This window comes from Solanum dulcamara, chromosome 7 (assembly GCF_947179165.1).
Source record: "Solanum dulcamara chromosome 7, daSolDulc1.2, whole genome shotgun sequence".
Classification (NCBI taxonomy): Eukaryota; Viridiplantae; Streptophyta; class Magnoliopsida; order Solanales; family Solanaceae; genus Solanum; species Solanum dulcamara.
In genome coordinates this window covers 69069433-69085577 of record NC_077243.1, presented here as the reverse complement: position 1 = coordinate 69085577, position 16145 = coordinate 69069433, and the positions used below count along the sequence as shown (strand labels likewise).

Here is a 16145-nt window from a genome sequence, read left to right as displayed (position 1 = left end):
CACTAGTGTAACATTCCTAAAAATGTCCACAAAATACCTTAAGAATGCCTTGGAAATAGTCCGCTCATGTAACACATTATCCTTAATCTTTTTGGAAAATCCGAGTTCGAAATATCGATCAGGGGGTCAAAAGTTGAGGAAAAATGGTCTCGATGGATTTTTAGGACCCGTAGATCGGAAGAAAGATTTTTGAAGAATCCACAAAATAGTGTGGTCTGCGACAGGACCGTGTCGCGGACCCGAGGACAGTTTTCCAATCGAGTTGGTTGTGACAGGTCCGTGTCACAGACTTGGAAAGCAGTTCTGGCCGAATTAAATTTTTTTAAGGGGCATTTTAGACCTTTCCCAAATTATTAGTTAATGAACCTAAACGTTTTTAGGACCTAATTCAACTCTATAAATTAACTTAAATCTCCAATTCTATTCATTCTTCTATGATTCATCTATCAAATATTTCTCTCTACAAAAAGGCTCTCAAGGGTTCCCATTGAAGGCTTCAAGCAAATTCACTCAATTTCTCCATCAAAATTCTCAAGTTATTCCAAATTAATTGGTGTTCTCACTCAAGGTATGTGGGTATTGATTCATGGATCCTTTCATCCATGAAGCCCAATCAATTTCTCAAGGATTTTCTATCAAATTAAAGTATGATATTTTATGGGTTTTGTAATCTCTATTTCAATTGCATGAATTTTGATTTAAAGTATGATCATGAGTCTATTTTGATATAAATTGATAGTTATTGAATTAAATTGAATAGTTTTTCCATGAATTCTCCTATTTTGATTTTTAGGGTTCATGATGTAAAATATGGATATTTTCAATTATACTTCCTAATGATACTATCTATATGAATTATGTATGGACTGATATAAAGTTTATGATCATGGATATTTTCAAGTTAATTTCATGATTTTCAAGTCAATTGATCATACATTCATGTCTTACCCTAATTTCAAGTATAAGCTATGATCATGAATTTCCAAGTATGAATTATGTCTATGTATGTATGATTTTGTAATGTGGAAGGACAATGCCCGCATTGCACTTATGTTATGAAAATGAGCTACTCTATGATCTCAAACCTATGATAATGGCTATGATATATGAAATTATGATTTTCTACGATATGTACGTATTCTATGAGATTTGACTTAGCACCGAATGTGGACTTGAGGTGGGGGCTCAAAGCAAGGGGTCCTTATATAAAGTCACTTGTCTCATAACTACGTGCCACCGTAGGATTGCCTTTTGGCCTAGCTAGTGGATCCACAAATAGCACATGTTCATGATTAAGAGTCTACCTTGGCAAAGTAGCCTCCTCCTTCTCGATGTGGGTATCATCGGATTCCATGTTATAGCTCGCATGATCTTATTGTCGGTTATGGTTCCTATCCTACATATGTATGATCTCTTAAATATATTATGATTTTGAATTTATGCTTTTAAATGCTTTGGTCAATATGATTTTCTCATGACTTTACGTATTCCATCTTATCATGTGTTTTACTTGACCTTTGCATTCCATGATTTACGTTGCATGTCACGCCCTCATACTTAGTATATTCCAATGTACTAATGCATACTTTTTGCCTACATTGTCTCATAATATAGGGGTTGATATTGAAGATCCTTATCGTCTATGTAACTAGTAGGCATTCTTTATCTGAAGGTCTTGTGGTGAGTCCTCATTGACCGAGGACTAGTTTTAAGTTGGTTATGTGTATATTGAGGGTGAGCTAGGGACATGTCTTAGGCCCCGCCCATACTCATGTTTAGAGGCATCTAGTTGGACGTATGTTTGAGTCTATATTGTCATAAGACATTTTCAGATTTCTATTCATGGTTTTAGACTCTCTTATGATGTTTCCGCTTTTATATTTTACCTTATATATGCTTATGATATGTATAAGAGGCTTGGTTGGAGCCCTTCGGGGTTTCGATCGCTGCGTTACGACTAGGCCCTAGGTCGGATCGTGACAACTAGTAACACATACACGTTGATTATGAATAAGCTTTTTAAGCTTTTCTTTCTCTTCTTGATATATTTTCAAACATTTTCTAGCAACAGTCAAGCGAGAAGGTAATTGAAAATTAGGCAACGCAACTGCCATTAATCTCCTAAAACCTTCCCCTTCAACAACTTTAAAAGGTTGTTCATCAATAATGACAAACTCAGCAATAACTCTCCTAATCTCATTGACGTTAATCTTAACTTTTTGTACGGTACATGTACTATAGGCTTGTTCCCCTTTTTTAACTACCTTGATTCTTGATTGATTTCTGTCAATAATTCTAAGAGGGGAATTAGGACAAACCTCATTTAAATGTCTCCATAGTGTTGAGGTCTTATTCGTACTTTCAGAAGCAAAGTTACTAGTACAGTAGTTATCTTTCGCCCTTTTCTCACCTCATTTATCAAGATATTCAGTATAGTGTTTCCAAACGCCGGATGTTCTCCTGTCACTACTCACAAGGCTACGATCAGGATCGCAAAGAGTTGTTTATTTCCATTTTTAGCATGATTGAGAGTAATATCACGAGTTTTATCACCGTCAAGCTCAAGTTCCAGCAAAATAGTTGGAGATACTTTGTTGGTTACCTCCACTGGCTCTACCTCTTTTTGAGTAGTTGTAGTTTCCATCTGAAAAAAAGTATCCGAAAATCTAAATAAATAGAAAAATCCAAAATCATTAGATAAAAATAAAAATAACAGAAAAAATCTAAATCAGTGGAGAAAATATAAAATAACAGAGAAATAAAATAAAAAACACATACAAGATGAAAGATTAGAGAAGCAATTCATTCAACTAAAACTTCAAAGACACAAAAATAATTACACAAACAAAGAGTAGGGAACATACAAAAAGTAACCAAAAAAGTAAAAGGAAGAAAAAGTTACAGACTTACTGGGATTAAAGCTTCTTGCACTCAATTGTTATCGTGAGAGATTGAGAACAGAATAGAGGTCTACAGAATTTGAGAGGAAATAAGAGAGAACTGAAAATCTAACGAGGGAAAAAATTATTTATGCTAATTATTCAGTAAGGATTTTTTTATTTTACTTTAAACATAAATGGGCTTGGGGAACATGAGCTAGACTTTTTTCTTGGAATGATCCTAAATTATGAAGAAGTTAAAAAATAGATAAAGTTTAATAAACATATATAAATATATATAATATTTTAAATATGTACATATTTATCGGTTCGGTTCGGTTCGATTTAGTTCGGTTTTCTTTATGGATAACATCAAACCAAATCAAATCAAACCGAGCCGATTTTTGATTTATTAAATTGATTTGACTTGATTTATCAGTTCAGATAGGTTTTTTGGTCTCGTTCGAACACCTCTGGTGGGAGGATTATATTAAAGAACACTACAATTTATGTTTAATTTTATTTTTTTATTAAATTAAAATTTGATCAATAAATATTTTAGTTTTTTAAATATAATGAATAAATATTTTAGTTTTTTAAATATAATGAATCAAATATCTGGTTCATCATAATTGGTAGAATTTTGTTTTCATGCTTCAATGTAATGAATCAATTGGTGTCGTCAATTTATTATTAGTACTGAAAATCAGAACAACGTTGATCTGTCATTGAAGTTAATTGGCAAGTCAATATATGAGCATATCGAGCATTTAAATTAAATTCTATTTTTCAGAAACCCCCCCTCCCTCAGGTTTTATCGGATAAAACTAACCTCACTGTGGTTTATGATATTACACTTACTTCTCTTATTTTAATTTATTAGTAACAAATCTTTTAATCTATTTATTATTTATGTACAAAATCACAACTTGACCAAATTGCCCTTTCAAATATACCCATTTTAAAAATTAATTTTATCATCTTTTTTGAAGAATTAAAAACTCATTACATGACTTAATTATTTTGTAAATTAACTTTAATAATGCTAAATTGAGGTTTTATTCTTTGCAAGTACCGTATATTTTTACTCTATATATAGATGTTTTGAAGTTTTATTATGGCATTCATCATTCAAAGGTGATTTAGTGATTATGACAAGAGAAAGAGATGGTAGAGATAATTGCAATTACTTATTCTGTATTGGTGATAAATTGTAGTTCTATTTTTGTTCCTTTGTATTGGGGTTGATTTTATGCTTATTGTTCATCATGTTTATTAGTTTCTGAATGAAATAGAAAGAGAGATTAAAGTATTCCAAGATTTTAATGAACAGAGTGAAAATATAATTATATAATCCATATCAGTGTTTTAAAAAACATTTTTGGGACGAGCCCTGGGGTGGGGCGTATCAAAAACACTTCGGGGCGCAAATTGAAGGCATAGATTCATAGGGCGTAAGTCCTACAATTTGGGGCGTAAGCCTCGGGCATAAAAGTGTAAGTCTTGTGTGTAAAAATGTAAGTCCCGGGCATTAATTTTTTTTTTTTTGAGTTTTAATCCATTTTTGTTTTAAATCATATTTTTTTTATTGGAGTAATGATATTTATATTTTATGTTATCATGTTTTTAAGGTTTTAGTGATTCATTCTAAAATGTATAAATTAACTAATATAGAAAATGACATTGCTATAAATAATTTTTTAGATAATCATGTGTGAAATTGATAGGATAGATCTTTCATAGCACAATATTCCTGAGACAATTTTATTCATTTTTTGTCATTACTCTTACACTTTTTATCTTTTTTCTTCTTTAAAATTTATAAACAATAATTAATGCAAATATTAATTGAGGGTGAGAAGAACTAGTAAATGTGAAGATGAATGATAATTTTATCATAAAAAGTATTTTGGCTATTATCATAATAGAAATTAGAATACTTTTTTCTATATTATTAATTATGAATATCTTTCTCAAATAATAATTATGATATTTTTTTCTATATTATTGGTTATTTATTAAAATTTATTTGTAAAATCATTGAAAGTTTTACTTTTACTTATTTTCTAAGTAATAAAATTATAAAATTGAATATACATGAGAGTTACGCCCTGTAGATCCATGAGACTTACACCCCGTATCTCGAGGCTTACGCCTCACCCCGTACTACATAAAATGCCTCGCCTTACGCTCTCGCCTTTTAAAACACTGATCCGTGTCATTCGTTTATCAAAGACAGATACAACTGATTTTGAGCAAAGAAAAACAAAATAGGAAGAAGGTGGAATTAGAATTTGCCAAGAAAATTGTCAATGATCTTTTAACCAAGGGAATTAGGTTTTATTTTCAAAGAATTTGTTAGTGAGGATATTCATAAAATTAATTAATTATAAGGTGCAAATTAGTCATACTATAATATTTTAAATTAATAGTAAATATGTTAAGAGAATTGTCACAAATAAATTAAAATAAGGTAGATAAAGTATTAAGGACCAAAATCTGAAGAGGGATACCTGAAATTATCCCTAAATTCTAAATCAATCGTTATCTCTGCTCCTTAGTCTCAACCTTAAAGGTTAAAATTAATGTGTTTTTGTAAGTTTTTTTTTCTTTTTCTGTTTGTACATGAAGTTATTTGGCTTGTTAAACTACTAACATTTTGACGGAAAATATAAATCATATAAAATCAAGCCATAATTAAGGCTAGAAAAGATGTATAAAATATATGGTAGTTGTGGAGTACATTTCATTAGTACCCACCCAAACGATTCAATTGATCAAAGATGATAAAAAGTAAAAACATAAATAATGACACCATTTTATTTTCCTCGGAATAATTAGGAGTGTGGTGGAATGGATATTTCAATCTTACATATGAAAATGTTTTCATATAATTGAGATGGCTTTCAATTCCGAATAAAAGGAACCTTTTATGATGGAGAGGATATTTAAAAATATGATTTTTGGTAGGTATTCTATCCATAATTTAAATCCTGTTTATAATGTGATTAGAATTAGAATTATCGGCTATCAAACCCAATTCCTTGTAGAATTAGGCTTAAAGTCCTTATAATTATGGCTTCCCTTTCTTCATCACGAATCTCCATTAGCCATGGATCCCAACCCTACCAATTTCCCAATCCTCTCCTACGTCATGTCCAAGCTCCCCAATATTAGCCATAAAATCACCACCGATGAATTCGACATCGAATAGCCCCAAATCCTCCATCAACCTCCAGCAGAACCTCACTTCGAGGAGCGTCTGCCTTATCTCACCGATCCTAACATCGTTAATGCTACGCGATCAGCCGTTGCTGACCCGGTCCATGCTCAAAACCCTGGGTGACCGGCCTTTTCATGACCATGTTCATACTGCCAAGGTGAAGTTAGCTCAGATCGACGCAGACGAGGATGGAGAGGCAGGATTGGAGATTGGACAATGAGTGTCGAAAGGAGGAGTATAAGGCGTTGATAGCTTTGGATGAATTGCACGAGGCCAATGAGAAGATGTTGAAGGAAGCGGAACAGAGGTTGGAAAAGATTTATGAGATGGCGGTGGTTGCTGGTGGTAATGATAATGATGTGGAATCAATTGAAGTGACCGACATTTTGCAGGAGGCATTAGTAGGGAAGAAGAGGGAGCTGAGGATACTACCCGAAGCTTAATTTGTCCAACAATCAGCTTGTGGTGATTCCTGATTCAATTGTGAGCTTAGAAAACCTTGAGGATCTACATCTTTCATCTAATCTTTTGGAATCGTTGCCAGACTCGATTGGTCTATTGTTTAGTTTGAAGATCTTACATGTCTCTTGAAACAAGCTTGTCACTTTGCTCGATAGTATTTGTCATTGTAGGTCATTAGTGAAGTTCGATGCAGTCTTCAACAAGATTTTTTATTTTCTAACGAATATTGGGAATGAATTGGTAAATCTGAAAATATTTTCGCTTTCTTTTAACAAGCTCCATTCCTTAAAAACTTCTGTTGATGAGGTGAAATCCCTGCGCCTTTTAGATGTGTATTTTAATGATCTACATGGGCTCCCACGTTCACTTGGAAACTTGACAAATCTTGAGATCATCAACTTTAGCAACAATTTCAGTGACCTAACTAAGCTTCCTGACACAATTGGTGACTTGATAAATCTAAATGAACTTGATCGTTGCTCAGATCCATGAATTGCCTGATACAATTAATCGGCTTGACAACCTGGTTATGCTTAAGTTGGCTGGAACCCTCTTCTAATACCTCCAAAGGAAGTCGTAGTTGAAGTTGTAAAAGCTTATATGATTAAGCGGTGGCATGATATAATGTCGGTAAAAGAGCCCCAAATTATGCTTAAAAAGATCGGAGAGACACTGACATGCTTAATAACTCGAAACACTTGTGCTGTTTTGATAAAGTAGGAGCTGTGACTTAACTAGTTAGTTAGAAGGTTGTTATTTATTTATTGTAACTAATGGTTAGTTGTAACTAATTAGTGGGTAGTCAATTAGTAAAATATCTAGTGTACAACTGTCAAGATAGGGACATGTATATATAATGAAGAATGGGAACATTCTAGACCTATCTTCATAACTGCAATATTTCCAATTTTCTCCTAATGGCAGAATACCCCCATAGCTGATTTCTCTTCTCCTCCTCCTCCTTCCTCCTCCTCCTTCCTCCTTCTCATTCTTTTCCTTCTTCTCCTTCTCCTTGTCCTTCTCCTCCTCCTCCTCCTCCTCCTTCTCCTTATCCTTCTTCTCCTCCTCCTCCTCCTCCTTCTTCTCCTCCTCCTTCTTCTCCTTCTTCTTCTTCTCCTTCTTCTTCTTCTCCTTCTTCTTGGTTTATTGCTAGTAGACACTATTTTTATCATGGTATTAGAGCAATTGGCCATAGATATGGTCTAGATCGAGCTGCTTGAAGATCAAAATTGTCAAAATCAGTGACAAGAACAATGGCGGAGGTTCTGGAAAATGAGCTGCCAGAGAAGCTGAGTCATAATCATCAACTGTATCTGAATATATCAGACACTTCTGAAGTGGTGTTGATTTCTATTCAATTAACGGGATCTGAGAATTATTCAATCTGGAGTCATTCGATGCGAATCGCCATACTTGGATGCAAAAAGTTGGGATTCATCAATGGAACTGTAAGAAGGCTAATTTTGGTACAAATTTGACAAATCTATGGGAATGATATTCAACGCGATAGTTCTATCATGGATAATGAATTGCGTATCAAAGGAGTACTAAGTGGAATTGTGTATTCTTCTGATACAAGTTCTGTATGGAATGATCTAAAAGAGCGTTTTGATAAGGTTGATGGCTCCAGGATCTTCCATCTACACAGAGAAATTGCAACCATAACTCAAGGTATGAGTAGCATTTCTGAGTATTTTATGAAGCTGCGTTTACTGTGGGCTGAGTTTGATAGCTTAGCTCCTTTTCCTAGATGCAGTTGCAAGAAATCACGCGATTTTGAGGAGTTTACGAAGAGACAAAAATTGCTGCAATTTTTAATGAGACTGAATGAATCATATGGACAATCTCGGGGACAGATTTTGATGTTAGTTCCACTCTCATCCATTAACCAAGCCTACTCTATGATGATTGAACGAAAAAGTCAAAGAGTTATGGTCAATGTGGCTGGATCATCTATGAATGGAGAAATAATAGCTCTCATGACAAGTCGAGGAGAAAATTTCAATAGATTCAAGAAGAATATGGATGTGCAATATGATTATTGTAAGTTGAAAGGTCATTTAAAGATGGATTGCTATAAATTGCATGGTTATCCTCCAGATTACAAATTTAAAAGAAAACCAAATGGTACCAACCTTATTCACACACGTGATGGATATCTTAGAAAAAATAGATGCCAAGTACGAAGACAAGAACCTAGAGGAAGAGCATATAATGTAAAGGAAGAGGTTTCTAAATTGCCTGAAGGAATCAGAGGCAAAACACCTGACAATGAAGTTTACAGAGGAGAAGCTCTACCTCACGATTCTCAGGGTAATTACAATCAGTTGATGAAGTTATTAGAGGATCCTTATTGATATAATCGATTGATGCAATTTTTGGACAAGGAACAGCAAGGGGAAACCTCTTCAGCAAGCATGGGAAAATTGTCAATTGCAGAACCTCCTACTATGGAAGGTAATATTCTTGCTCCAATGTGACTGTAATTAAGGAATCAGGTACTATTTCGGTATCTTGTGTAAAAGATAAAATGGAGGAATGGATAGTAGACAGTGGAGCTACAAATCATATGACATCTAATATAAAGTTGTTGCAAGAAGAACATACTACTGTTACTGAAAAACAGGTGCATCTACCTAATGGTAAAGTAGTAAATATAACTCATACTGGAAGTTGCGAAATAATTGATGGCCAAACGATAAGCAATGTGCTGTATATACTTGACTTTAGATATAATCTATTATCAATCGCCAAGATAACCAGGGAGTTATGCTGTTCAGTCAATGTTTCCCCTAAATTTTGCATATTTTAGGACCTCTCAAGTGGGAAGGTGTTGGAGATTGGTATAGAAAAGGAAGGTGTTTATTTGTTGAAGCACAAAATAAAAGGAACACAAGACAAGCAACAACTGCTCAGAGGATTGATTGCTACAAAGAATACAATAGATATTATGTTGTGGCACAGAAGAATGGGTCATGCCTCTGTTGGTGCAATGCAGAAGCTGCTGGATATTGATCATGGTGATTGCAAACAAGTTTTAGATAAGTGTGAATTATGTCCTCTTGCTAAACACACTAGAATGCCTTTTCCTTTTCGCGACACTAAGTCTTCTACTATCTTTGATTTGATGCATTTGGATGTATGGGGTTCTTTTCATGTTCAAACTATTGATGGATATAGATTGTTTTTGACTATTGTTGATGATCATTCATGTATGACCTGGATATATTTGTTCAAACTTAAAAAGTGATATTGTAGTAGTACTTCGAAACTTTATACAGTTGATCCAAACTCAGTTCGATAAGACCATTAAGATATTCAGGATAGACAATGGATTTGAGTTTTTCAATTCCGCATGTGTGCAGTTATTTCTCGACAATGGTATAGTGCATCAAAGAAGTTGTGCTTACATCCCTCAACAGAATGAAGTCGTTGAGAGAAATCATAGATACATTTTGGAGTTGGCCAGAGCAATCAGATTTCAAGGAGCTTTTCCTTTGAAATTTTGGGGGCATTGTGTTTTAGAGGCTATTTTGTCACGACTCGAATCCGGGTGTGATGACACTCATCTCAACCCACCGAGACAAGTCATCCTAATACCCAATGGAAAATAGATGTGGAAGAAAAGGAAATAAATCCAAATTTAATTTAACCTAAATAGGTAAAACAAACTTAACCTCCCCCAAGATTGGTTGTCATGTGTACAAGCCACTAATACATTACCGAAATATGAAAGAAAATACAGACACAATGCCTTTGTCTCTAGAATAGGACTAAAACATATTAAAAGAGTAAGAGGTGTCTGCTAGATGGATGTAACAGTTACCTCAACACTCGGAATGATAACCTCGGATTTAGTAGAAAATAGTAGGAGATCAAGCAGGTCCGGGCTCACAACCTACACAAGTGTGGAAGCAAGGGGTGAGTACCAAACAACACGGTACTCAGCAAGTGGATAACTAAAACTAAGCAAAGCTTAATAGATACAAGTACTCCTATCCTCCCAACCGAACCTTCTTAACTACAACTTGAATAAAACCAGCCCAACTCTACACTTGTACAATAACAACAGCAATATAGTCCACGAATATTCATCAATAATCTCATCAATGAATCATATCAAGTCAAGTCAATGTATACATAGCAATATAGAGGTAAACACAAATTCACAAATATCAAAAAGTTGCAATGCAATGAAATGAAATGATGCATGTCTGTCCTATTGGTACACATTCGCTGAATCACAGTCCGGAACCCATGGGGGATATTTCTGTCGATGTAACATGCCACGGAACGTGTGGTCCGTCCCCTCAACATATATATCTTGCCACGGAGCATGTGGCCCGACCCCTTTATTTCATAATACCTGCCACGAAGCGTGTGGCCCGACCTCTTTTGTTTCATATTATTTTCAATTTCAACACAATATGTCAGAACCAATGCAATCAATTCATGTTCATATAATTCACGATAATAATATGACAACAATAATATTTTTTCCTATCTCACATCAACATAGTCATTTCACATGTCCAAAATAAATTCACAATCACAACATATCAATTCCACCAATACATGTCATTAGATCACCATATTATACCCCTCATCTCCATTTTTAAGGCCAATCATATAGTCAATAACCCAGTCTAATTCTCATTACTCCCTAGTATACATAACACGGAAATACAAGCATCTACAAGCTTAAATTGAGGTTTAGAAATTCACTTGCCTCAAATACTCGAACAATCACCCGAGGACTTCAGCCTTCCCCTTTTGTTGGGCTTCCAAATTAATACAATCTATTAACATAAATAATCACAAAAAGCTTTCAAAACTAACAACATTCATATTGCCAGATGTCTAGCCTAGACTAATAAAATTTAATCTTTTCTATGACCAATTACCTAAATCTCAAGTGTAGGATTAAGTCTTAATTCCTCTAAATTTCATAAATCTAATATGGTATTCATCAAATAGAATATACCTAATATATTAAATATTCATCTCTCAGACTTAAGTCACAATATTCGTCATTAAAAGAGAGTCCAAATTCTATACACGGTGAAGCCATACGTGTCAGACCATAACCTTGAATAGCCTTACCTGCTAAGTTATCATCACTATCGAAAAAAAAAGACATGATAATGCCTTCTTATGTCATATTGCAATGATTACAATTGACAAAAAGACAAAAACAAACAAAAAGATAAAAATAAAATAAAAAAATATAAGAAGAAACATCAGAGTTAAGTATTACCTGAGTGTTTGTAATACTCAGCGTGCAGACAAATATCGTCTCCAATTTCTTCAATTTGTTAAGCGGCACTCCTTTATTTTGCTTTTTTAAGGAATGTAGAGTATTAATTGCACTAATAACAAAAATTTAGGTCACCTCACGTAGTTTAGCAGAGAAAATGGGTCTGGCCCACGTCTAGACCCATTAGCACTATTATATTCTTAAGATTTTATTTATTTATTTATTTATTATTTTATTTTTCAATTTATTCTCATATATGGGAAAACAGTATAGGATGTTAAATAAATTAACACTTTAGCCCATTACTTAAATTAATTATTTAAAACCACCCATCAATTTATTAATTGAAGTTACCGAAAGGTCCAATTTTTTTAATTTAAATTTACAGGGAGAGTATTTTACGAAAGAGAAATGACTCATTCTCAAAATGACCAAACAGGTCATTACATTATCCACCACTAAAAATCATATTCGTCCTCGAACATAAAGTAAAAGAAAGTACCCGAAGCTTCGAAAAGCTGGGGATACCTAGCGCGCATATCAGCCTCTGTTTTCCAAGTCGCCTCTCCGGCTGAACGGTTTTTCCATTGTACCTTCACTGAAGCTATCTCCTTGGTCCTAAGCTTACGAACCTGCCTATCTAGAATAGCTATAGGCTCCTCCTCAAATGTTAGGTCTGGATCCAACTCCACTGAATCGAGTGATAACACATGGGACTCATCCGGAACATACCTCCAGAGCATGGAAATATGAAACACGTTATGCACAGTCGATAAGCTAGGTGGTAAGGCCAATCTATAAGCCACCTCTCCAACTCGCACCAAAATCTAAAATAGGCCAATGAATCGAGGGCTGAGCTTGCCCTTCCTCCCGAACCGCATCACACCCTTCATGGGCGACACTAGAAGCCAAACGTGATCACCCACCATGAAATCCAATGGTCGAACTCTCTGATCTACGTAACTCTTCTGCCTACTCTAGGCTGTCAAGAGTCTACCCTGAATCCTACGAACCTGCTCCATAGCATCTCTAAGTAAGTCTGTGTCTAAGGAGTCCATCTCAGCTAAGTCAAACCATCCAATAGGGGATCGACACCGCCTACCATACAAAGCCTCAAATGGAGCCATCTGAATACTAGAGTGATAACTGTTGTTGTAGGCAAACTCCGCTAGGGGCAAGTGCTGATCCCATCTAGCACCAAAATCAATAACACAAGCTTGGAGCATGTCCTCCAACACTTGGATCATCCGCTCGGACTGACCATCAGTCTGTGGGTGAAAGCAATACTCATATCAAGTCTAGTGCCCAAACCATATTGTAATGCCTACTAAAAGTGCGAAGTGAATACTGAACCTCGATCTGAAATGATGGATACTGGGACACCATGAAGCCGAACGATCTGAATAATATACAATTGGGCTAGTTTATCCGCTGTGTACCTTACCTTAACTAGAATAAAATGGGCGGACTTGTTAGTCTGTCAACCACCACCCATATAGAGTCGTAGCCACCCACGGTGGGAGGTAAACCCACAATGAAGTCCATGGTGATCATTTCCCACTTCCAAGTGGGAATATGCATCCTCTGACTTACACTCTTAGGCCGCTGGTGCTCACACTTTACCTGCTGGCAAGTCAAACAAGGAAGAACGTGCCTCCATAAAGGCAAGAACACCACCATCCTTAGAAATCTACAACCGGACAAGGCTATAAGCCAGCCTTTGAACATCTCTAGCCAATGGTTGATCCTCAACTCGAATCGCGACAAGACTCCCCATACTAGAGGACTTCCTACTCAAGGCATCCGCCACCACATTGGCTTTTCCTGGATGATACAAAATAGTCATGTTGTAGTCCTTCAGCAACTCAAGCCATCTACGTTGCCTGAAGTTCAGATCCCTCTGACTGAATATATACTGAAGACTCCTATGATCGGTGAAGACCTCGCAATGCACACCATATAGGTAATGACGCCATAACTTAAGCACGAAAACCACAGCTGCTAACTCCAAATCATGAGTAGGATAGTTTTTCTCATGGGCCTTCAACTATCTCGAGGTATAGGCAACCACTCTCCCCTTCTGCATCAACACACCGCCTAAACTAATACCGGAAGCATCACAGTATACAGTAAATCCCATACCTTCCTCGGGTAGCATCAATACAGGAGCCGAAGTCAATAAAGTCTTAAGCTATTGGAAGCTCGCTTCACACTCATCGGACCAATGAAAATCCACGGCCTTCTGAGTTAATCTAGTCAGTAGAGATGCAATAGTGGAGAAGCCCCGCATGAACCGTCTATAATAACCGGCTAACCCCATAAAACTACGAATCTCAGTAGGAGAAGTAGGCCTTTTCCAACCTCTAACTGCCTCAATCTTAGCTGGATCCACTCTAATCCCCTCTTTGGACACCACGTGTCCTAAGAATGTAACAGAATCAAGCCAAAATTCACACTTGGAGAACTTTGCATACAACTTTTCTTCCCTCAACTTCTGAAGTACCAACCTCAAATAGTGGACATGATCTACCTCAGTCTTGGAATACACCAAGATGTCATCAATGAATACTATCACAAAAAAATCTAAGTACGGGCAAAATACTCCGTTCATCAACTCCATGAATGCTGCGGGGGCATTCGTCAACCCAAATGACATCATCAAAAACTCATAGTGATCATAACGAGTCTGAAAAGTTGTCTTAGGGATATCTGACGCTCTAATCTTCAACTGATGATAACCGAACCTCAAGTCTATTTTGGAAAACAATGTCGCTCTTTGTAGCTGATTAAATAAATCATCAATACGGGGAAGAGGATAATTATTTTTAATAGTTACCTTATTCAACTGCCTGTAATCGAAACACATCCTCATAGTCCCATCTTTCTTCTTTACAAACAGAACCGGTGCACTCCAAGGCGACACACTAGGGCGAATAAACCCCTTACTCAACAAGTCTTGCAACTGATCTTTCAACTCCTTCAACTCAACTAGCGCCATGCGATATGGAGGAATAGAAATGGGTTTAGTTCCAGGCTCTAAGTCAATAGCAAAATCAATGTCCCTATCTGGAGGAATACCAGGAAGATCAATAGGGAATACATTAGAAAACTCCTTAACCACTGGAACAGTCTCTATAGGAGGTGACTCAATACTGGTATCCCGAATAAAGGCCAAATAAGACATACACCCTCTATCAATCAACCTCTGAGCACGAATATATGAGATAACCTTACTGGGATAGGAGCTACTAGTACCCTTCCACTCAATTCGCGGGGCACCAGGTATTGCTAAGGTAACAGTTTTAGCATAACAATCGAGAATAGCACGATGGAGAGAAAGCCAATCCATACCCAATATCACATCAAAATCTACCATCCCTAGAATAATCATATCTACCCAAGTATCATACCTGGCCAAAGAAACAAGATATGATCGATATACTCGATCCACCACTAAGGGTTCACCCACGGGTGTAGAAACATGAATGAGCACAGACATACGATCATATATCAAATCAAAGTCAGATGAAAAATAGGCAAACACATAAGAAAATATAGACCCTGGATTAAATAATACAGATGCAGGTCGATGGCAAACTGGGACAATACATGTGATAACTGCGTCAAGAGCCTCAGCCTCGGGTCTCCCTGGAAAAGCATAACACTGAGCTCCTCTACAACCTCCGACCTGCCCAATACCTCTACCTCCTCCCTGAGGGACTATAGCAACACCAGCACCCCTACTAGGAGTGCGACCACCTCTACTAGTTTGGGCTCTACCTCGACCTCTGACCGGCGGTGCTGGTCCTCTAACTGAAACTGAAGAACTAGGCTGGGTTTCTCCTCGACCCTGAGATGTACACTGACATGAAAGATGATCTGGATTACCACAAGTATAATATGCTCTCCCATGCGAAAACCTCTGTGATGAACCTAAAGAATTTATATAACCACCCTGGATAACTGACCTTTACTATGACCCTTAGTAACTCTGACCTGTACTGTAGGATCCACGAGGTAACTGACCATCCGCAGAAGCTGGCATAGATGTATGAACTAGTCCTCTATGCTGGAAGGAACCACCTCCTCTATAGGACCCTTTACCTCCAGATGAGGTACCCAAAAATTAACCAGAAGCATGGGCCCTTTTGGGGTCCCCAAACTCTTCTCTCTCCATCAACTCTGCCTCCTTGGCAGCACACACAATGGACTGGAAGGAAGCGCCCTCATGGGCGGGTCAAAAAACTATTGTACGAATGGTATAGTTCAATCCTCACACAAATCTGCGAATCCACTCTGTCTTATTAGGAAGGACAGCCATGGC

At 36.5% G+C, this 16145-nt stretch overlaps 1 pseudogene; it reads left to right on the top strand.

Moving 5' to 3' along the window:
* The first annotated feature begins 5991 nt into the window (after positions 1-5991).
* LOC129895706 (plant intracellular Ras-group-related LRR protein 9-like) overlaps positions 5992-16145 on the top strand; it is a 69662-nt pseudogene continuing 59508 nt past the window's right edge.